Here is a 24,233-nt window from a genome sequence, read left to right on the forward strand (position 1 = left end):
CGGCCAAGGCAGGATGGTGAGTTGTTTTTATTATTTTAAAAGTGTAAACATCTGTGTGTTGTCCTTTGTTGTTTGTAATTTCATCAAGCTAATTGTGATTGTCAGTTTGTTAATTGTTACAATGTGTTGGTGATGTCGTGCAGGCCTGGGCAACCTGTGGCTCTACAGGTGTTGGCAAACTACAAGTCCTATCATGCATTGCCTCAGTTTTGTTATTAGTGAATGCTACATCTGTTGCAGTGCATGCTGGTATGTTGAGTTTTACTACATCGTGAGAGCCCCAGGTTATCCATGACTGATGTAGTGTTAATATCAATAATTTTTTTTTTTTTTTTTTTTTAATCTGGTTGCCTTGGCCTTTTCCTTCCATTTGATATCAGTACTAAATCTTTCTAGGTGTATTTAAAAGAAGTGTGTTGAATATGTTGTTTGCATATTTATAAACAAATAGATTTCTTTGGATTTTTGTTTATTGTGTGTTGTTGTGGGTTGTCCTTTGTGGTTTTGTATTGTTTTTCTGGAATTTTTGTAATTATTATAAACATTTTTGTGCAGATATTTGAGCCTAGTGTTGTATTTGTAGAATGAAAATTGGTACCTTAGCGTGCAATATTGTGGTTGTGTCAAGCTATGTGATTTGGTTTTTAAACATTAGAATATTGTGCATTATTTGGCTTTGTGTATGGATTAATTTGAGAATTTGAATCTTATTTAAAGTATATACACCCAATGAAGTCAGCCAGAAAAGCTTAAGCATCGTTTAGTTTACTTATCATCAGGTTCCAGATGTTTACATCACAAGAAGGATTTACAGAAAACATTGTTAAATAAAAGTATGTCCATAAGGTAATTCTTCATATTTCTACAGTACGCCAGAGAAGCAGCACAGCCAGGCCACAGCCAACACTGCCAAGTGATGCAGATGGTGGGAATGCAGGTAAGAATTCACTGTAATCACATATTCAGCAAACACATAGAAGCACAAAATGTTAATGTTTATCTTATCACATAGGTTCTTCTTCTGCAAACCCCCCTCCACTAAGGCGCCCATCACAGGGCTCGGTGACTGTGCCTAGGAGGCCAACCAAGAGACGTCGTCTTGAGGCTGAATCTGCTGCTCCATCATCACCACCCCAACGGCGCATCTCCGCAGTGTTGTCCCTGCCACCACAAGCAATTTTGGCTTGTCCACAAAGCGAGGATCCACAATCACCTCAGCTGTCTGGTGAGTAAACATAAAAGTTAATTGTAACAAAAATTTTAAACAGTGTGGTCTATGAATTAACCTGGATAAGGCATAATGAATTGATAAACCACTGATATGTGCAAGGTGATCAAGGCAGAAGCAAAACAGATCCTAACAGTAAAAATTCTGAACGTCCCTGTTTGGCTTGTGCCTTTATCACCTTGCACATATCACTGGTTTTTCAAATCCTTAGGTCTTCTCCAGGTTAATTAATCTGCACCACTGTTTGTGTACTGGCAAAATTAATTTATTTGTGTTAATTCTTATTCCAGGCAATAATCACAAACAACAAGCACATGGTATTTTTGACATTTTTGCGGTAACATTTTCAGATGTGATGTTGCCAATAGCAACCATTTAATATTCCAGAAATTTAAACAAGAAACAGCAACATAAATGTAATCTAGAATCCAATTGTTTGCCATGGACAACATCACCATTTCTAAACATAGGCCACCTTAAGACATTTACATGGTATTTTTTTGAAAAAATGTGTGCTTTATTTCTTTGGTGTAATTTGCCCACACAACACTGACTGCCTTGATCAATTTGTGAGTGTGTTCCAAAACACATTTAATGTATTGTGTGTGTTTAACAAAAGGAAGGGTCATACACAATCTGTAAATGCATTAATTTAAAATGGCGACAGTTCTTCGTGTTTGCACATTCATTATGGCTCAGAGTCCGACAATTCCCTAATTCATTTTTCCATTGAGTATGGAAAGTTAGAAGCCACATATGTGTTAAAAAAGGTAAGATTCCTAGGTAATTTTAGGCCACAATCTCTGTTTCATTTTCAACATGAATATTATTAAGTAAGGCATGTTTACGTCAAGCAGAGAAATATTTTAAAAACTAAATAGTGGCTGTTATCAACCCCATACAGAACCACCCATCATGGACTAGGACGCACAGCAGGAAAGTGACCAGCAGCCTACCTACACACTACACCTGCAGCCCATCGATCCTACCCAGCCAACCACGCAGCAAGACATAACACAATCACCCGAAACATCCCATAGCCCCCAATTGAGGCCAACACCACCCCAGCAACAAATGGCCCCTGAGTTTTGGAGCAGTTGGGCCACACAACAGGCACAACACTATGCCTGCCTGAACACCCACACCCAATACCTTGCCAGTCTGCCCCATCATCTTCCTCGCCTCAGTCGGAACTCAGGCAGACTGATAGATCAGGTTGGCAGAATTGCCAATTCAATGGAGCAGATGAGGGCAGACAACAGTCAAATGCAAGCCAATTTACTCAGAATCATGGATGAACAACAGCGGCAGCAACAAGCCCTCATACAAATAATAAAACACAACCAACTGGTGAACGAAAACCTCTCCAGAATTATTGCCAGCAACACTGCCACAAATACCCAACTGACTGCAAGCATACACAACCTCAGCCAAAGCATTAATGTGTTGGCATCCCAACAAATCAGCTCAAGCTCCGGAACTACAACACCAAGCCAGACCCCAGTTACCTCCCCTGTTAGACGCTCCAGCAGAACACGGACCAACGAACCAGGTCAATCCTCTGCACCCAGCACACAAAAAAAAATAAAAATGAAGGATGCATCAAATGGTTGTTAAAAAATAAAGTTTTTGGAATTGTTACACCAAAAATGCCTGTGTCCAAGCAAATCATTTTTAAGCACGCAATATGTGTATGGTTTAATGTGCTAGCTGTCACGATCCGGGTATCTGGACGCCATTTCTTACCCATCAGATGCCTCCTAAGGCTGGCTCAGCGCTCCAGGACCGGATCCCATCTGTTATCCTGATGTTTACATTCCTGTATCCTCTCCTGTCACTCTGAGACGCTGTCACAGTAAACGCCATATTACACCTGGCATGGCGTCTCCCGCCGCCGTCCCTGAGCTTCTGCATGCAGAGTGTCTGAGTGGCGATTACGTCAGCCGCGGCCTCCGCTGTGTCCGCGTGGTTGGATGTGCACCTGTCAGCTTGGCGCCTCCTGTCTCCGGCGGCCGGCGCCGCCATTACTGTTTTCATTACCACATGGATTACAAACCAAACTTCCCTCCAAGTGTCTGCATGGGCGCAGCCATCTTGGATTTTGTCAGCTGATCATTTCCACCAATCTGTTCTCAGTATTGATAATCTGCATAATTGCCTAGCCAATCCCTTCCTTGCTGCAGGTATAAATACACTGTGCCTGAGCAAGGAAGGCGTCAGTGCTTTGGTTGTCAAACCTAGTTCCTGTTTGTCTCTCTCCTGTGATTGTCTTCCAGGTTCCAGCTCCTGTCTCAAGACTTCCACCATAGAGACCCGCACCAGCATTCCACCTGCGGTGTAGCCTGACTCTCCGATCCATTGTGGATTCATCTGTTTCCAGCTACAACATTACCTGCTTCCAGCCCAGCTTCCAGCAGAGTACAGCTTCTCTTAAAGGGCCGGTGTCCTTTCTACAGTTTACCACTCTCCACCGGTATTATAATTTCACCGCTCTCAAACTCCAAACTTCAGCTCATATTTCATCGCTCTCAAGTTCATTTATTATTTAACTGGTTCCAGCCAGTTTTCACTCCGTGCCAACAACAGTCTGGTTCCAGCCAGTATCCACAGCAGCCGTTTTATCTACAGCAGCCCAGCTTTTCCTGGAACACCAGCTGGTACAATCCTGGGCTATCTCTATTGCTACAGTCGGGCCTGGTAAGGACTTTCCATCTAGAAGATTATAAGAACTATCTCACACTACCAGAGCCCTGTGGCTCTTGCCACCCTGTAGTACCCAGGAACTGTATTTATCCTCTGCTGACTTTGATGTTTTCTTTTACTACTGCTGTGTTGCGGAGTTGTCATAATAAACATCATTGACTTTTATCCAAGTTGTCGTGGTCACGCCTTCGGGCAGTTATTCTTCATGTTACTTACATGTCCAGGGGTCTGATATAACCTCCCAGGTTTCGGTACATCTCAGCCCCTACAACTGAGGCTGCCTCCCGTCAGCTTAGGCCCTCAGTTGTGACAGTAAGCACTGACCACATGAATCCAGCCGGAGACCAGGATCAAGCGGCCAGGCCGATGCAAGAACTGGCAGCCCGACTAGAACATCAGGAGGCTGCACAGGGCCACATCATCCGCTGTCTCCAGGATCTCTCTACTCGGCTGGATGGGATTCAGACAACTCTCCGTGGATCAGGCGCGTCTGGTGCGTCAACCACAGTGACTCCAGCTATAACCCCACCCACCTTACCCATTTCTGCTCCACGTCTTCATCTTCCAACGCCAGCAAAATTTGACGGATCTCCAAGATTCTGCAGGGGATTTCTCAACCAGTGTGAGATTCAGTTTGAGCTACAACCTGGCAATTTTCCCAGTGACCGTACAAAAATTGCCTACATTATTTCTCTTCTCAGTGGCTCAGCCCTTGATTGGGCATCACCGTTATGGGAGAGGTCCGACACCCTGCTATCTTCTTACACTGCATTCGTGTCAACATTCAGGCGCATCTTTGACGAGCCAGGCCGGGTAACCTCAGCTTCATCCGAGATTCTCCGTTTACGCCAGGGGTCACGTACTGTAGGACAATATCTGATACAGTTCCAGATCCTGGCATCCGAACTGGCATGGAACGACGAGGCCCTGTATGCTGCATTCTGGCATGGCTTATCTGAGCGTATTAAAGATGAGTTAGCTACCAGAGACTTACCCTCTAAGTTAGATGAGCTAATCTCACTCTGCACGAAAGTTGATTTACGTTTCAGAGAGAGAGCAACTGAGCGTGGAAGATCATCTGCTCCAAAATCTTCTGCTCCTCCTCCTCGCCAACTGTCACCAATTAAAGATGAGCCCATGCAAATTGGCCGTTCCCGTTTAACTCCTGCTGAGCGCCGAAGACGTCTCTCCGAGTCTCTCTGTCTTTATTGTGCAGCTCCGTCTCACACCATTAATGCCTGTCCCAAACGTCCGGGAAACTCCAAATCCTAGCTCGCCAAGGAGAGGGCCGGCTAGGAGTAATGATCTCCTCTCCATCTCCTCAAGATTGTAATCTCCCAGTCTCGCTTCAAGTTGCTCAACGTTATCGGAACGTCATTGCCCTCCTTGATTCCGGAGCAGCTGGGAACTTTATTACCGAAGCCTATGTTAAACGGTGGTCCCTACCCACCGAGAGACTTCCTTCGTCCATTTCTTTAACTGCCGTGGATGGCAGCAAAATTTTTGATGCAGTTATTTCTTTAAGGACTCTACCAGTTCGTCTGAGAGTGGGAGTTCTTCATTCCGAACTTATTTCTTTTTTAGTGATTCCAAGAGCCACACATCCTGTGGTCCTGGGCCTTCCATGGCTCCGTCTTCACAATCCTACAATTGATTGGACGACTACGCAAATCCTGGCATGGGGTTCCTCCTGTGCTGAGACATGTTTGTTTAAAGTATTGCCTGTCTGTTCTTCCTCCCCCAGGTCGTCTGATGTTCCACCTCCTCCATATCAAGATTTCACGGATGTGTTCAGTAAAGCTTCTGCTGATATCCTTCCTCCTCATAGAGAATGGGACTGCCCGATTGATCTCGTTCCAGGGAAGGTTCCACCTCGAGGCCGAACTTATCCGTTGTCTCTGCCTGAGACGCATTCTATGGAGGAATACATTAAAGAGAACCTAGCAAAGGGGTTCATTCGACCTTCTTCTTCCCCAGCCGGCGCAGGCTTCTTTTTTGTAAAAAAGAAAGATGGTGGTCTGCGGCCGTGCATCGACTACAGAGGTTTGAACGACATTACCATCAAGAACCGTTATCCTTTGCCCCTGATTACTGAGCTCTTTGACAGAGTTAGCGGAGCTACCATCTTTACAAAGCTGGACTTGAGAGGTGCATACAATCTCATCCGGATCCGTGAGGGTGACGAGTGGAAGACCGCCTTTAACACCCGTGACGGACATTATGAGTACCTCGTCATGCCCTTCGGATTGAGCAATGCTCCAGCTGTCTTCCAGCATTTTGTCAATGAGATCTTCAGAGACATTCTATACCGTCATGTCGTGGTCTATCTAGACGATATCCTCATTTTTGCCAACGATTTAGAGGAACATCGTTTTTGGGTTAAAGAGGTTCTGTCCCGTCTCCGTGTCAATCATCTCTATTGCAAATTAGAGAAATGCGTCTTTGAAGTCAAGTCCATTCCGTTTCTAGGGTACATTGTGTCCGGTTCCGGACTAGAGATGGATCCTGAGAAACTACAAGCAATCCAAAATTGGCCGGTACCCTTAACCCTCAAAGGGGTCCAGAGGTTCTTAGGGTTCGCCAACTATTACCGAAAGTTTATACGAGACTTTTCCACCATTGTGGCGCCTATTACTGCTTTCACTAAGAAGGGTGCTAACCCGTCCAAGTGGTCTGAAGAAGCCATGCAAGCATTTCATCTTTTAAAACAAAGGTTCATCTCTGCGCCTGTTCTGAAACAGCCTGACATCGACTCTCCTTTCATCTTAGAGGTGGATGCCTCCTCCGTTGGAGTAGGAGCGGTGTTATCTCAGAGGGCTAAAGATGGCCATTTACACCCTTGCAGTTTCTTCTCCCGGAAGTTCTCCCCAGCTGAGCGCAACTATGCCATTGGCGACCAGGAGTTGCTAGCCATCAAGCTCGCTCAAGAAGAGTGGAGGTATCTGTTGGAGGGAGCTTCTCATTCAATCACCATACTTACAGACCACAAGAACCTTTTATATCTGAAAGGCGCACAATGTCTCAACCCTCGTCAGGCCAGATGGGCACTTTTCTTTTCCAGGTTCGACTTTAAACTCCAGTTCTGTCCGGGCTCTCAGAATCGCAAGGCCGATGCCCTTTCCCGCTCATGGGAGCAAGAAAATGAGTCAGAGTCTTCAGACAAGCATCCTATTATAAATCCGTTGGCATTCTCCACGGTAGGGATGGACTCTACGCCCCCATCAGGGAAAAGTTTTGTGAAACCGATGCTAAGGAAGAAGCTCATGCATTGGGCCCATGCTTCCCGTTTTGCCGGACATACAGGTATCCAAAAAACCCTGGAGTTTATCTCTAGGTCCTATTGGTGGCCAACTCTGAAAAAGGACGTCTTGGAGTTTATTGCATCTTGCCCAAAGTGTGCTCAACATAAGGTATCCCGCCAGTCGCCTGCGGGGCAACTGGTTCCACTATCTGTTCCCCGTCGACCTTGGACCCATTTGTCGATGGATTTTATTACAGATTTACCCATGTGCAACAAGTTCAATACCATCTGGGTGGTAGTTGACCGGTTCACCAAGATGGCACACTTCATTCCTCTCACCGGTCTTCCGTCAGCTTCCAAGTTGGCTCAAGTATTCATACAAGAGATCTTCCGACTCCACGGTCTTCCTGAAGAAATTATCTCAGATCGAGGAGTTCAATTCACAGCCAAATTCTGGCGAAGTTTATGTCAAGTCCTCCAAGTCAAGCTAAAGTTTTCCACGGCTTACCATCCTCAGACCAATGGTCAAACCGAGAGGGTGAATCAGGACTTGGAGGCCTTCCTCAGCATCTATGTGTCCTCCTCTCAAGATGACTGGGTTCAATTACTTCCCTGGGCCGAGTTCTGTCATAACAACCAGTATCATTCTTCATCTGCTTCAACACCATTCTTCACTAACTTTGGATTCCACCCTAAAGTCCCTGAGTTCCAACCGCTTCCAGCAACTTCTGTTCCCGCAGTGGATATCACCTTGCATCAGTTTGCCAATATCTGGAAGAGCGTACGATCAGCTCTGCTCAAGGCATCGTTCAGGTACAAGAAGTTTGCGGATAAGAAGCGTTGAGCAGTTCCTGCTCTCAAGGTGGGTGATCGGGTATGGTTATCCACGAAGAATTTGAGGTTAAGAGTTCCCAGTATGAAGTTTGCACCTCGCTATATCGGTCCTTTCAAGATTGAACAAGTCATCAATCCTGTTGCTTACAGACTTCAGTTGCCTCCCTTCTTAAAAATACCCAGGACATTCCATGTTTCCCTGTTGAAACCGCTGATCTTGAATCGGTTTCATTCCTCACTTCCTCCAACTCCGAAAGTCCAAACTCAACGAGGCGTTGAGTATGAAGTAGTCAAGATCCTGGACTCACGTCACCGTTACGGTCAACTACAATATCTTATTGACTGGAAGGGTTATGGCCCTGAGGAACGTTCATGGACCAATGCTTCTGATGTCCATGCTCCTGCCTTGGTCCGGAGATTCCATTCCAAGTTTCCTCAAAAGCCAAAGAAGTGTCCTGGGGCCACTCCTAAAGGGGGGGGTGCTGTCACGATCCGGGTATCTGGACGCCATTTCTTACCCATCAGATGCCTCCTAAGGCTGGCTCAGCGCTCCAGGACCGGATCCCATCTGTTATCCTGATGTTTACATTCCTGTATCCTCTCCTGTCACTCTGAGACGCTGTCACAGTAAACGCCATATTACACCTGGCATGGCGTCTCCCGCGGCCTCCGCCGCCGTCCCTGAGCTTCTGCATGCAGAGTGTCTGAGTGGCGATTACGTCAGCCGCGGCCTCCGCTGTGTCCGCGTGGTTGGATGTGCACCTGTCAGCTTGGCGCCTCCTGTCTCCGGTGGCCGGCGCCGCCATTACTGTTTTCATTACCACATGGATTACAAACCAAACTTCCCTCCAAGTGTCTGCATGGGCGCAGCCATCTTGGATTTTGTCAGCTGATCATTTCCACCAATCTGTTCTCAGTATTGATAATCTTCATAATTGCCTAGCCAATCCCTTCCTTGCTGCAGGTATAAATACACTGTGCCTGAGCAAGGAAGGCGTCAGTGCTTTGGTTGTCAAACCTAGTTCCTGTTTGTCTCTCTCCTGTGATTGTTTTCCAGGTTCCAGCTCCTGTCTCAAGACTTCCACCATAGAGACCCGCACCAGCATTCCACCTGCGGTGTAGCCTGACTCTCCGATCCATTGTGGATTCATCTGTTTCCAGCTACAACATTACCTGCTTCCAGCCCAGCTTCCAGCAGAGAACAGCTTCTCTTAAAGGGCCGGTGTCCTTTCTACAGTTTACCACTCTCCACCGGTATTATAATTTCACCGCTCTCAAACTCCAAACTTCAGCTCATATTTCATCGCTCTCAAGTTCATTTATTATTTAACTGGTTCCAGCCAGTTTCCACTCCGTGCCAACAACAGTCTGGTTCCAGCCAGTATCCACAGCAGCCGTTTTATCTACAGCAGCCCAGCTTTTCCTGGAACACCAGCTGGTACAATCCTGGGCTATCTCTATTGCTACAGTCGGGCCTGGTAAGGACTTTCCATCTAGAAGATTATAAGAACTATCTCACACTACCAGATCCCTGTGGCTCTTGCCACCCTGTAGTACCCAGGAACTGTATTTATCCTCTGCTGACTTTTATGTTTTCTTTTACTACTGCTGTGTTGCGGAGTTGTCATAATAAACATCATTGACTTTTATCCAAGTTGTCGTGGTCACGCCTTCGGGCAGTTATTCTTCATGTTACTTACATGTCCAGGGGTCTGATATAACCTCCCAGGTTTCGGTACATCTCAGCCCCTACAACTGAGGCTGCCTCCCGTCAGCTTAGGCCCTCAGTTGTGACACTAATGAGTGACAGTGTGTTATTCAAATTACAGTATAACTGTAAAGAACAGTATAATTAACAAACACTAACGCAACACAAACAACATTCACACCTACAATACATTTTAAAAAAGTGGTTAGGCAAGGTTATTTATAACTAAATAATACTTACCGTTAAAATAACGCAGAATCACTTCTTGCCTTACCTGCCTCCCTACATCTGTACTCACACTGTCACCAGATGTTTCTAACTCACCTACTTGCTGGCTGTTTTCTTCATCACCAACATGTGGCAGATGTTGACTCAAACACAGATTATGAAGAAAACAGCAGCAGAACACAATCCTAGTCACCTTTGAGGGACTATACAACAAAAGCCCAGCAGACTTCTCCAGACACCGAAACCTAGATTTCAGCACCCCAAAACATCTTTCTATCACATTCCGCGTAGACTTATGTGCATTATTATAATTGTGTTCAGCAGGAGAATCAGGTTGGGACAATGGAGTAAGGAGCCAAGAGTAGCAGCCATAACCACCATCACCTGAAATACAGATATAGCCAACATTAGGACATGTGGATTATGGTAAAACACATACAAAAATCAGGAGTTTGAAGTTACCACACATACACACAACACACTTGGAACATACCCAGCAGCCAGCCATCAGGCATTTGTCCGTCCTCCAACTTATCGAAGAGTGATGACTGACTGAGGATGAAGGAGTCATGGCAGCCGCCAGGGTAACCTGCAACCACACTCATAATTTTGAGATTTGCATCACAAACCACATGGACATTAGTGGATTGGCGAAAATGTCTATTTGTGAAAACATATTGCCTGCCCCTAGGTGGTCTCAGCTCAACGTGTGTGCAATCTATGGCACCCAGCACATTGGGCATGCCAGCAAGCTCATAGAAAGCTACCCTGACTGCATGCCACTGCGACTCCTGGGTAGGGAAGCAGATAGAGGCATCTATGTGGGGTTCCAACACATCCAAAACCTGAGGACATTACAAAATATAAGGTGAGTGTCATGATCTGTAATCAATACAATACTGTGTTATAAGACATAACAGAAGCAACACTTAGACATAGACGTGTATGTATGTTTCAACTCACCTGATTTAAATATTTTGAAAAGGTGGGCTGGGAGATACCAATTACATCGCCTGTCACAGCCTGGAAGCTCCCAGTAGCCATAAAGTGCAACACAGCCAGGAGTTTGTGCAGGCCTGAGACAGAGCGAGAGCGTACTGTCTCAGGGTCTAGGTCCAGTTTGACAAGGTCATACAGACGGAAAATGTTGTTTCTCTGACGTCCTAGTGGATGCTGGGAACTCCGTAAGGACCATGGGGAATAGACGGGCTCCGCAGGAGACTGGGCACTCTAAAGAAAAGATTAGGTACTATCTGGTGTGCACTGGCTCCTCCCTCTATGACCCTCCTCCAGACCTCAGTTAGAATCTGTGCCCGGCCAGAGCTGGGTGCTCCTAGTGGGCTCTCCTGAGCTTACTAGTAAAGAAAGTATTTATTAGGTTTTTTATTTTCAGTGAGCTTCTGCTGGCAACAGACTCACTGCTACGTGGGACTAAGGGGAGAGAAGCAAACCTACCTGCTTGCAGCTAGCTTGTGCTTCTTAGGCTACTGGACACCATTAGCTCCAGAGGGTTCGAACACAGGCACCTGTCCTCGTTCGTCCGTTCCCGGAGCCGCGCCGCCGTCCCCCTTGCAGAGCCAGAAGAACAGAAGCTAGAAGACGACGAAATCGGCGGCTGAAGACTCCTGTCTTCATTAAGGTAGCGCACAGCACCGCAGCTGTGCGCCATTGCTCCCAGCACACTTACACACTCCCGTCACTGTAGGGTGCAGGGCGCTGGGGGGCGCCCTGGGCTGCAATTGAAGTACCTTTGGCATAAAAATGCATATATACAGTCTAGCACTGTATATATGTAAAAACCCCCGCCATTATTTTACACTGAAAGCGGGACAGAAGCCCGCCACTGAGGGGGCGGGGCCTTCTTCCTCAGCACACCAGCACCATTTTTTCTTCACAGCTCCGCTGGAAGCAGCTCCCCAGGCTCTCCCCTGCAGTATCCAGGTACAAGACGGGTTAAAAAGAGAGGGGGGGCACATAAATGTAGGCGCAAAGAATACTAAAAAAGCAGCTATTGGGTATATCACTTATTAGCAGTGAAAATCCCTGTGTTATATAGCGCTGTGGTGTGTGCTGGCATACTCTCTGTCTCCCCAAAGGACTTTGTGGGGTCCTGTCCTCAGTCTGAGCATTCCCTGTGTGTGTGCGGTGTGTCGGTACGGCTGTGTCGACATGTTTGATGAGGAAGGTTACGTGGAGGCGGAGCAAGGGCAGATAAGTTTGGTATCGCCCCCGTCGGGGCCGACACCTGATTGGATGGATATGTGGAAGGTCTTAAATGACAATGTAAACTCCTTACATAAAAGGTTTGATGACGCTGCAGCCTTGGGACAGCCGGGGTCTCAGCCCGCGCCTGCCCAGGCGACTCAGAAACCGTCAGGGGCTCATAAACGCCCTCTATCTCAGATGGTTGACACAGATGTCGACACGGAGTCCGACTCCAGTGTCGACGATGATGAGGCACATTTACAGTCTAAAATGACCAAGGCCATCCGATACTGTTATGCACACCAGTGCCTGCAGGAAAGTACTGGTGTCAAGACTGTTATGCACTCCAGTGCCTGCAGGAATGTACTGGTGTTTGAACTGTTACGCAAAACAAATGGACTTACAGACAGACTGGGGAATATGACATAACGTACACAGAAGGTGATAGGGTAACAAAATACACACAAAGTGAACAGAGAAGCCCAGAGGCTAAGGAACTGGGTATCTCCCTTGTATTAGAACTGCTCAGATGGAAAAAGCAAGATGTTGTGTTTTAATACGTAGAGAACCCGAAATGCTGTTGCTAAGGGCAACAGCAAAACCCTAAAGGGTTACCAACGGGTGTGGCAGTAAACTCCTTGGTCAGAGATGGAATGATAGACACAAGGAGAGTCTCCACAATCCTAATTCTCACTTGCAGTGCACAGGTTCAGCTTACTGCCACTAAACTGACCCCTGACACCTAGCACAGTGAGACAGGATTAGACAGGCAAGTCTTAGAATACAGCCGCAAACTTGGTAAGTTCACAGAGTAGTAACAGAACCCCAGCAAGCTAAACGACTGACTCCAGTCTTACTGCTAGGTCTGGATTGGCAGAGTGTAATACCAAATCCCCAGGCCTATTTGCAGTAAGCAACAAACAAATACAAAGCTACACAGTACTGGCTAACTTTCAGAAACTGACTAACCAACAAAGATTCAGCAGCATCTGCTTACCCTGAGAAGAGGCCTTATAAAGCAGGTGCTGTCCACGCCCCACTCAGACCTCACAGACTGTGAGCACAAAAACCAGCACCGGATCCCCTGCCATGCACAGAGCCTATAACCACTGCACAGCAAAAGACCCGAACCGGAGTATCAGCTGCGCTCAGGTCACTCCGCTAGCACTTGTCTCCCGGTTGCCATGACGACGTGGCAGCACAGGGCAGGAGACCCTAACAGTACCCCCCCTCTGACGAGGGGTCAAAGAACCCCTACCACCGGGTTTATCGGGGAACTGCGAGAAGAAAGAGCGTATCAGTCTGGGGGCATGAAGATCACAACTGCGCACCCACGACCGCTCCTCCGGGCCATACCCCTTCCAGTGCACCAAAAATGACAGCCGACCCCGAACCACCTTGGAGTCAAGAATCCTTTCAACAACAAACTCCCTCTGGCCACGTATCAGAAGAGGGGAAGGTCTTCCACTGGAAGAAGGATTACTAATCGCCCGTTTTAAAAGGGAACAATGAAATGTTTTATTGATACCCAAAGAACGGGGCAGATCTAACTGAAATGCCACCGGATTGATAACCCTGGTGATCTTATAAGGGCCGATGAACCGGGGGCCTAACTTATGAGATGGCTGTCTCAACTTCAAATTCTTGGTAGACAACCAGACGAAGTCTCCTAATTTGAAGCTGCAGGGTCTTTTCCGCTTATCAAAAACCCTTTTGGTCACTAATGACACAGACACAAGGGCTTTCTTCACTTTCCGCCAAATACCTCTAAGGACCGAAACCACAGAGGAACCACCAGGCGTGGAGTCCAGGGGGTCAAAAGAATTGGCCTTAGGATGATGCCCATACACACAAAGGAAGGGAGAGATCCCTGTAGCAGAGTGAGCAGCGTTGTTATAGGCAAACTCCGCCATGGACAGATGAGCAACCCAGTCAGTCTGACACTTGGAGACATAACACCTGAGGAACTGCTCCAAGGACTGGTTCACCCTTTCAGTCTGCCCATTAGACTGCGGATGGTAGCCCGACGACAAGCTGACAGAAATCTGGAGATCGGAACAAAATGCCCTCCAGAATTTGGCCACAAACTGGGATCCGCGGTCAGAGACCACATCAAGTGGCAACCCGTGGAGACGCACAACATGCAGCATAAATAATTCAGACAGGCGTCTGGCCGATGGCAGCCCAACCAGTGGAACGAAGTGCGCCATCTTCAAAAACCTGTCAACGACAACCCAGATGGCTGTCATCCCCGAGGATTTGGGCAAGTCCACCACAAAATCCATTGAAATGTGGGTCCATGGCTTAGATGGGATAGAGAGTGGATGTAATGGGCCAACAGGAACCCCTCTAGGAGTCTTATTTCGGGCACAGATGTCACATGCCCGAACCCACTGATCCACATCCTTAGCCACCGAGGGCCACCACACCGCCCTAGATAGCAACTCCCGAGTTCTGGCAATACCCGGGTGACCTGCAGACTTCTTGGCATGGAATTCCAGGAACACTCGCTGTCTTAACCTAGGAGGCACAAACAAAAGACCTACCGGAAGGTCTGGAGGAGCCTGCTCCTGTGCTCTAAGGACTAATGATAAGAGGTCCTGGGTAATGCCCACTTTAATACATGATGGGGAAACAATGGGCAATGGCTCCTCGGTGGTCTCCTGGATTGGAGCAAAACTCCGCGAGAGCGCATCAGCCTTGATGTTTTTTGACCCAGGGCGATATGTTATCAAAAAATTAAAGCGAGCAAAAAACAAAGCCCATCGTGCCTGCCTGGCATTGAGACGCTTCGCTGACTCTAAATATGCCAGATTCTTATGGTCAGTGAGAATTGAGACCACAAACTTAGCCCCCTCAAGCCAGTGTCTCCACTCCTCGAGTGCATCCTTAATAGCCAACAATTCCCGGTTACCCACGTCATAATTCATCTCGGCAGGCGAAAATTTACGGGAAAAGTAAGCACAGGGATGAAGGCGATTATCAGACACTCCCATCTGAGAAAGCACTGCCCCAATACCCATCTCAGAGGCATCCACCTCCACCACAAAAGGACGCTCTGGATCTGGGTGTCGCAGCACCTTGGCCGAAACAAATGCCCTTTTGAGACGGGCAAAAGCCGCTTTAGCCTCACAAGACCACTGAGCAACATCCGCCCCTTTCTTAGTGAGTGCCACCAAGGGCGCCACTATAGACGAAAATCCAGCGATAAATCGTCTATAAAAATTTGCAAAGCCCAGGAAACGCTGAAGCGCCTTCAAACTAGTGGGCTGCACCCAATCCAGGACTGCCTGTACCTTGGAACCCTCCATTTGGAAACCTTCTGGGGAGATAATATATCCTAGAAATGCGATTTGCTGAACTTCAAATTCGCACTTCTCCAGCTTCGCCCCAAGCCGGTGGTCTCTGAGCTTCTGGAGGACTAAGCGTACATGCTTCCGATGTTCCTCCAGGGAATGGGAGAAGATTAGGATGTCATCTAAGTATACAACTAAGAATCTATCCAAATATTCCCTGAGCACATCATTCATGAAATCCTGGAAGACTGCCGGGGCATTACAGAGCCCAAAAGGCATCACCAAATATTCATAATGCCCTGAGTGGGTATTAAAGGCAGTCTTCCATTCATCCCCCTCTCTTATTCGGATTAGATTGTACGCACCGCGTAGGTCAATCTTAGAAAAAATGGTGGCAGTACGAAGCTGGTCAAACAAGACCGAAATGAGAGGCAGTGGGTATGAGTTTTTAATCGTGATACGGTTCAATTCCCTGAAGTCGATGCAGGGTCGCAACGAACCGTCCTTTTTACCCACGAAGAAGAACCCCGACCCAACTGGAGACTGTGAAGGTCTGATAAATCCCTTAGCCAAGTTCTCCTGAATGTACTCTGCCATAGCCTGAGTCTCAGTACGTGACAGGGAGTACAACCTGCTCTTGGGAAGCTTAGCATTTGGCAACAAATCAATGGCACAGTCATAGGGGCGATGGGGAGGTAGTACCTCTGCAACTTTTTTGGAGAACACGTCCGCAAAATCTGCATAACACCCTGGCAATCCTGGCAAACTTAGCTGCAAGAGCCTGACTGGAAGGCTCAAGCAACTCCTGAAACAATCAGTACCCCAACTAAGAATCTCCCCAGAGACCCAGTCAAATTGAGGATTGTGGGCCCTTAACCAGGGTAACCCCAACACCAATGGGGCAAAAGTACAGACAGTCACATAAAAGGACAATTTTTCAGAGTGTGTGGCTCCAATAAACAAAGAAATCTGGCTAGTGCAAGAGGTAATTTTACCTTGGGATAATGGTTCCCCGTTTAACCCACAAATCTCAATTTCCGATGCCAAGGGTACTAAGGGAACAGAGTGTTTCAGGGCGAATTGGCGGTCCATAAAAACCCCGTCGGCCCCACTGTCCACAAAGGCCTCAGTCTTGACAGTTTGACCGAGGATCTTCAAGGTCACCGGAATGATAAAAGTCTTCTTGGGAAATTCTGACTTCTGGCCTGACAGGATATTTCCCATCACCCTCAGGCCCTGAAGTTTTCCGGCTTTTCTGGGCATGATACTACCACATGACCTTTATTCCCACAGTACAAACACAACCCCTGCTGTCTCCTCCGCGTCTTCTCACGCGAGGAGAGGCGGGTAGCCCCAATCTGCATAGGCTCCTCGGAAAATTCCTCAGAGTCTGAGGTTCCCTTGGGAAAGAAGGAAATCTCAGTCTCCCTTTCAAGCCTACGCTCTCTCAGCCGTCTATCCACCCGGATGGATAACTGCATGAGCTGATCCAAGCTATCAGGCAAGGGATATTGTACCAGTTGGTCCTTTATCTGGCTAGAAAGACCTCTTGGGTACTGGTGTCTCAGGGCTGGGTCATTCCACTGGGTATCATGGGCCAACCTCCGAAACTCCGTACAGTAAACCTCAACTGGCCTTCGCCCTTGCTTAAGGATCGAAATCTGAGCCTCGGCTGAGGCCGTCTTGTCAGGGTCATCATACAACATGCCCAGTGCCGTAAAAAAAGCATCAACACTTTTAAGCGACGGACAGTCAGGCTGCAACCCATATGCCCAGACCTGTGGGTCTCCTTGTAGCAAGGAAATCACTATGCCCACCCGCTGAATCTCCGACCCAGAAGACTGAGGCCTAAGCCGGAAGTATAGCTTGCAGCTCTCCTTGAAACAAAAGAACTGCGAGCGATCTCCAGAAAAACGATCCGGGAGATTTACTTTCGGCTCCTTAACCCCTGCAGGTGCTGCTGCTGCGGGAGCTCCGCCAGCAGCCTGGGAGGTGTGCATTTTAATGGACAAATCATTAAATTGTCGAGTCAGGACCTGCACCTGATCGACCACCTGTTGCAACGTATTTTGAGGGGTATGCTCCATATTCCCACAAAATTTCAACAGGAGTATTAGGCTGCTGAATATGTTATGCACACCAGTGCCTGCAGGAAAGTACTGGTGTCAGGACTGTTATGCACTCCAGTGCCTGCAGGAATGTACTGGTGTTTGAACTGTTATGCAAAACAAATGGACTTACAGACAGACTGGGGAATATGACATAACGTACACAGAAGGTGATAGGGTAACAAAATACACACAAAGTGAACAGAGAAGCCCAGAGGCTAAGGAACTGGGTATCTCCCTTGTATTAGAACTGCTCAGATGGAAAAAGCAAGATGTTGTGTTTTAATACGTAGAGAACCCGAAATGCTGTTGCTAAGGGCAACAGCAAAACCCTAAAGGGTTACCAACGGGTGTGGCAGTAAACTCCTTGGTCAGAGATGGAATGATAGACACAAGGAGAGTCTCCACAATCCTAATTCTCACTTGCAGTGCACAGGTTCAGCTTACTGCCACTAAACTGACCCCTGACACCTAGCACAGTGAGACAGGATTAGACAGGCAAGTCTTAGAATACAGCCGCAAACTTGGTAAGTTCACAGAGTAGTAACAGAACCCCAGCAAGCTAAACGACTGACTCCAGACTTACTGCTAGGTCTGGATTGGCAGAGTGTAATACCAAATCCCCAGGCCTATTTGCAGTAAGCAACAAACAAATACAAAGCTACACAGTACTGGCTAACTTTCAGAAACTGACTAACCAACAAAGATTCAGCAGCATCTGCTTACCCTGAGAAGAGGCCTTATAAAGCAGGTGCTGTCCACGCCCCACTCAGACCTCACAGACTGTGAGCACAAAAACCAGCACCGGATCCCCTGCCATGCACAGAGCCTATAACCACTGCACAGCAAAAGACCCGAACCGGAGTATCAGCTGCGCTCAGGTCACTCCGCTAGCACTTGTCTCCCGGTTGCCATGACGTCGTGGCAGCACAGGGCAGGAGACCCTAACAGATACATGATTATTGCAATGAAAGATGTATTACACATTTCTGAGAGTAACCCGGTTAATACCAAGAGGGTTTATATGTTTGGGGAGAAAAAGCAGCCAGTGACTTTTCCCCCATCTGATGAATTAAATGAATTGTGTGAAGAAGCGTGGAGTTCCCCTGATAAGAAATTAGTGATTTCTAAGAGGTTACTGATGGCGTACCCTTTCCCGCCAACGGACAGGTTACGTTGGGAAACATCCCCTAGGGTGGACACGCTTATCTAAAAAGGTGGCCCTGCCGTCTCAGGATAGGGCCGCCCTAAAGGAGCCTGCGGATAGAAAGCAGGAAGCTATCCTGAAGTCAGTGTATACACTCTGGTACTCTACTGAGACCTGCTATTGCTTCAGCCTGGATGTGTAGTGCTGTAGCAGCGTGGACAGATACTCTGTTAGACGACATAGATTCCCTCGACAGATATACTGTTTTGCTAACCCTGGGCCATATCAAAGACGTCGTCTTATATATGCAAGATGCTCAGAGGGACATTTGCCTGCTGGGCTCTAGAATTAATGCTATGTCCATTTCTGCCAGGAGGGTCTTATGGACTCGGCAATAGACAGGAGATGCTGATTCTAAAAAACACATGGAGGTTTTGCCTTATAAGGGTGAGGAATTGTTTGGGGACGGTCTGTCGGACCTCGTGTCTACAGCGACAGCTGGAAAGTCGACTTTCTTGCCTCAGGTTTCCTCACAGCCTAAGAAAGCACCGTATTATCAAATGCAGTCCTTTCGTTCCCAAAAAGGCAAGAATGTCAGGGGCGCATCCTTTCTTGCCAGAGGCAGGGATAGAGGTAAGAAGCTGCACCATGCAGCCAGTTCCCAGGAACAAAAGTCCTCCCCTGCTTCCACTAAGTCCACCGCATGACGTTGGGGCTCCACAGGCGGAGCCAGGTGCGGTGGGGGCGCGTCTCCGAAACTTCAGCAGCCAGTGGGTTCGCTCACAGGTGGATCTCTGGGCTATACAAATTGTATCTCAGGGATACAAGCTGGAATTCGAAGCGACTCCCCCCCGCCGTTACCTCAAATCAGCCTTGCCAGCTTCCCCCATGGAAAGGGAGGTAGTGTTGGCGGCAATTCACAAGCTGTACCTCCAGCAAGTGATTGTCAGGGTCCCCCTCCTTCAACAGGGAAGGGGTTACTATTCCACAATGTTTGTGGTACCGAAACCGGACGGTTCGGTGAGACCCATTCTGAATTTAAAGTCCTTGAACACTTATATAAAGAAATTCAAGTTCAAAATGGAATCGCTCAGAGCGGTTATTGCAAGCCTGGAAGAGGGGGATTTTATGGTGTCGCTGGACATAAAGATGCTTACTTGCATGTCCCCATTTACCCACCTCACCAGGAGTACCTCAGATTTGTGGTACAGGACTGTCATTACCAGTTCCAGACGTTGCCGTTTGGCCTGTCCACGGCACCGAGAATATTTACCAGGGTAATGGCCGAAATGATGATACTCCTTCGGCAGAAGGGAGTTATAATTATCCCGTACTTGGACGATCTCCTCATAAAGGCGAGGTCCAGGGAGCAGTTGTTGATCAGCGTAGCACTCTCTCAGGAAGTGTTGCAACAGCACGGCTGGATTCTGAATGTTCCAAAGTCGCAGCTGATTCCTACGACGCGTCTGCTTTTCCTGGGCATAATTCTGGACACGGAACAGAAGAAGGTGTTTCTCCCGGTGGAGAAGGCCCAGGAATTAGCATCTCTGGTCAGGGACCTCCTGAAACCAAAACAGGTATCGGTGCATCACTGCACGCGAGTCCTGGGAAAGATGGTGGCTTCATACGAAGCCATTCCCTTCGGCAGGTTCCATGCGAGGATCTTTCAGTGGGATCTGTTGGACAAGTGGTCCAGATCGCATCTTCAGAGGCATCGGCTGATCACCCTGACCCCAAGGGCCAGGGTGTCTCTTCTGTGGTGGCTGCAGAGTGCTCACCTACTCGAGGGCCGCAGGTTCGGCATACAGGACTGGGTCCTGGTGACCACGGATGCAAGCCTCCGAGGATGGGGGGCAGTCACTCAGGGAAGAAACTTCCAAGGGCTGTGGTCAAGTCTGGAGACTTCTCTACACATAAATATACTGGAATGAAGGGCCATTTACAACGCCCTGAGTCAAGCAGAGCCCCTGCTTCGAAACCGGCCAGTGCTGATTCAGTCAGACAACATCACGGCGGTCGCCCATGTAAACCGCCAGGGCGGCACAAGAAGCAGGATGGCAATGGCGGAAGCCACAAAGATTCTTCGATGGGCGGAGAATCACGTGCAAGCACTGTCAGCAGTGTTCATTCCGGGAGTGGACAACTGGGAAGCAGACTTCCTCAGCAGACACGACCTCCACCCGGGAGAGTGGGGACTTCATCAAGAAGTCTTCCAACTGATTGCAAACCGATGGGAACTGCCACAGGTGGACATGATGGCGTCCCGCCTCAACAAAAAGCTAAAAAGATATTGCGCCAGGTTAAGGGACCCTCAGGCGATAGCTGTGGACGCCCTAGTGACACCGTGGGTGTACCAGTCGGTATATGTGTTTCCTCCTCTTCCTCTCATACCAAAAGTACTGAGAATAATAAGAAAGAGAGGAATAAGAACAATACTCAGTGTTCCGGACTGGCCAAGAAGGACTTGGTACCCGGAACTGCAAGAAATGCACACAGAGGACCCATGGCCTCTGCCTCTCAGACAGGACCTGCTGCAACAAGGGCCCTGTCTGTTCCAAGACTTACCGCGGCTGCGTTTGACGGCATGGCGGTTAAACACCGGATCCTAGCGGAAAAAGGCATTCCGGATGAAGTTATTCCTACGCTGATAAAGGCTAGGAAAGACGTGACAGCAAAGCATTATCACCGTATATGGCGAAAATATGTTGCTTGGTGTGAGGCCAGGAAGGCCCCTACAGAGGAATTCCAGCTGGGTCGTTTCCTGCACTTCCTACGGTCAGGGGTGACTATGGGCCTAAAATTGGGGTCCATAAAGGTCCAGATTTCGGCCCTATCCATTTTCTTTCAAAAAGAACTGGCTTCACTGCCTGAGGTTCAGACATTTGTTAAGGGAGTGCTGCATATTCAGCCCCCTTTTGTGCCACCAGTGGCACCCTGGGATCTTAACGTTGTGTTGGATTTCCTGAAATCCCACTGGTTTGAGCCACTTAAGACCGTGGAACTGAAGTATCTCACGTGGAAAGTTGTCATGCTGTTGGCCTTAGCATCGGCTAGGCGTGTGTCGGACTTGGCGGCTTTGTCATGTAAAAGCCCATATCTGATCTTCCATATGGACAGGGCAGAATTGAGGACTCGTCCCCAATTTCTCCCAAAGGTGGTGTCCTCGTTTCATTTGAACCAACCTATTGTGGTGCCTGCGGCTACTCGGGACATGGAGGACTCCAAGTTGCTGGACGTAGTCAGGGCTTTCAAAATATATGTTTCCAGAAAGGCTGGAGACAGGAAGACTGACTCGCTGTTTATCTTGCATGCCCCCAACAAGCTGGGTGCTCCTGCTTCAAAGCAAACTATTGCTCGCTGGATCTGTAGCACGATTCAGCAGGCTCATTCTGCGGCTGGATTGCCGCATCCAAAATCAGTAAAAGCCCATTCCACAAGGAAGGTGGGCTCTTCTTGGGCGGCTGCCCGAGGGGTCTTGGCTTTACAGCTTTGCCGAGCGGCTACTTGGTCGGGTTCAAACACATTTGCAAAGTTCTACAAGTTTGATACCCTGGCTGAGGAGGACCTTGTGTTTGCTCATTCGGTGCTGCAGAGTCATCCGCACTCTCCCGCCCGTTTGGGAGCTTTGGTATAATCCCCATGGTCCTTACGGAGTTCCCAGCATCCACTAGGACGTCAGAGAAAATAAGAATTTACTCACCGGTAATTCTATTTCTCGTAGTCCGTAGTGGATGCTGGGCGCCCGTCCCAAGTGCGGACTTTCTGCAATACATGTATATAGTTATTGCTTAACTAAAGGGTTATTGTTATGAGCCATCCGTTGAGTGAGGCTCAGTTGTTGTTCATACTGTTAACTGGGTAAGGTATCTCAAGTTGTATGGTGTGATTGGTGTGGCTGGTATGAGTCTTACCCTGGATTCAAAATTTCCTTTCCTTGTAATGTCAGCTCTTCCGGGCACAGTTTCCCTAAATGAGGTCTGGAAGAGGGGCATAGAGGGAGGAGCCAATGCACACCAGATAGTACCTAATCTTTTCTTTAGAGTGCCCAGTCTCCTGCGGAGCCCGTCTATTCCCCATGGTCCTTACGGAGTTCCCAGCATCCACTACGGACTAAGAGAAATAGAATTACCGGTGAGTAAATTCTTATTTTCTATTTAGCCGAAACATCTGTATGACCCTATCATCGGACAATGCGTTTAAGTTTAAAGACCCCTAAAAAAACGAGGCCTGCGCAGCCTCCGCGGCACCTGTACAACCTGCTGACCATGTTGACTTACCTGGCCCTGATTTATTGTCGCCTCATGGAGCAGTCTCAGGTATCCCCCAGCAAACAATAAATCTGTACTACAAACGGCAGCAGCCATTTCAGTGAGAGTTGGTCAAAATGTGCTTGGGACCCTTTTAAAGGGCCAAAAATTCAAGTGTGACTAATGGATAATTGAATTGTAAACACGCTTATCAAAAGCAGGTCTACTTTTTTTTAGGACTTTTTTACGATTACAAATACGAATGGTTAGTAAATGACCGTGAACCATACCTAAACAGCCGCGTTTGACCGAAGGTGTATTCAATCGTATTTCTCTAACGTCCTAAGTGGATGCTGGGGACTCCGTAAGGACCATGGGGAATAGCGGCTCCGCAGGAGACTGGGCACATCTAAAGAAAGCTTTAGGACTATCTGGTGTGCACTGGCTCCTCCCCCTATGACCCCCCTCCAAGCCTCAGTTAGATCTCTGTGCCCGAACGAGAAGGGTGCACACTAGGGGCTCTCCTGAGCTTCTTAGTGAAAGTTTTAGATTAGGTTTTTTATTTTCAGTGAGACCTGCTGGCAACAGGCTCACTGCATCGAGGGACTAAGGGGAGAAGAAGCGAACTCACCTGCGTGCAGAGTGGATTGGGCTTCTTAGGCTACTGGACATTAGCTCCAGAGGGACGATCACAGGCCCAGCTTGGATGGGTCCCAGAGCCGCGCCGCCGGCCCCCTTACAGAGCCAGAAGGCAGAAGAGGTCCGGAAAATCGGCGGCAGAAGACGTCCTGTCTTCAACAAGGTAGCGCACAGCACTGCAGCTGTGCGCCATTGCTCTCAGCACACTTCACACTTCGGTCACTGAGGGTGCAGGGCGCTGGGGGGGGCGCCCTGAGACGCAATAAAAACACCTTGGATGGCAAAAAAAATGCATCACATATAGCTCCTGGGCTATATGGATGCATTTAACCCCTGCCAGAATACATAAAAAAGCAGGAGAAAAGTCCGCGAAAAAGGGGCGGAGCCTATCTCCTCAGCACACTGGCGCCATTTTCCCTCACAGCTCCGTTGGAGGGAAGCTCCCTGTCTCTCCCCTGCAGTCACTACACTACAGAAAGGGTTAAAAAAAGAGAGGGGGGCACTAATTAGGCGCAGTATTAACTATACAGCAGCTATAAGGGGAAAAACACTTATATAAGGTTATCCCTGTATATATATAGCGCTCTGGTGTGTGCTGGCAAACTCTCCCTCTGTCTTCCCAAAGGGCTAGTGGGGTCCTGTCCTCTAT

At 48.1% G+C, this 24,233-nt stretch overlaps 1 long non-coding RNA gene across 1 annotated transcript; it reads left to right on the forward strand.

The window, feature by feature from the left end:
• The first annotated feature begins 846 nt into the window (after window positions 1–846).
• On the forward strand, window positions 847–2,807 carry LOC135051326 (uncharacterized). Its single transcript, XR_010242189.1, has 3 exons — window positions 847–937; window positions 1,013–1,225; window positions 2,133–2,807. It is a non-coding gene; the product is annotated as an uncharacterized LOC135051326 (long non-coding RNA).
• The last annotated feature ends 21,426 nt before the right edge of the window (window positions 2,808–24,233 follow it).

This window comes from Pseudophryne corroboree, chromosome 2 (assembly GCF_028390025.1).
Source record: "Pseudophryne corroboree isolate aPseCor3 chromosome 2, aPseCor3.hap2, whole genome shotgun sequence".
Classification (NCBI taxonomy): Eukaryota; Metazoa; Chordata; class Amphibia; order Anura; family Myobatrachidae; genus Pseudophryne; species Pseudophryne corroboree.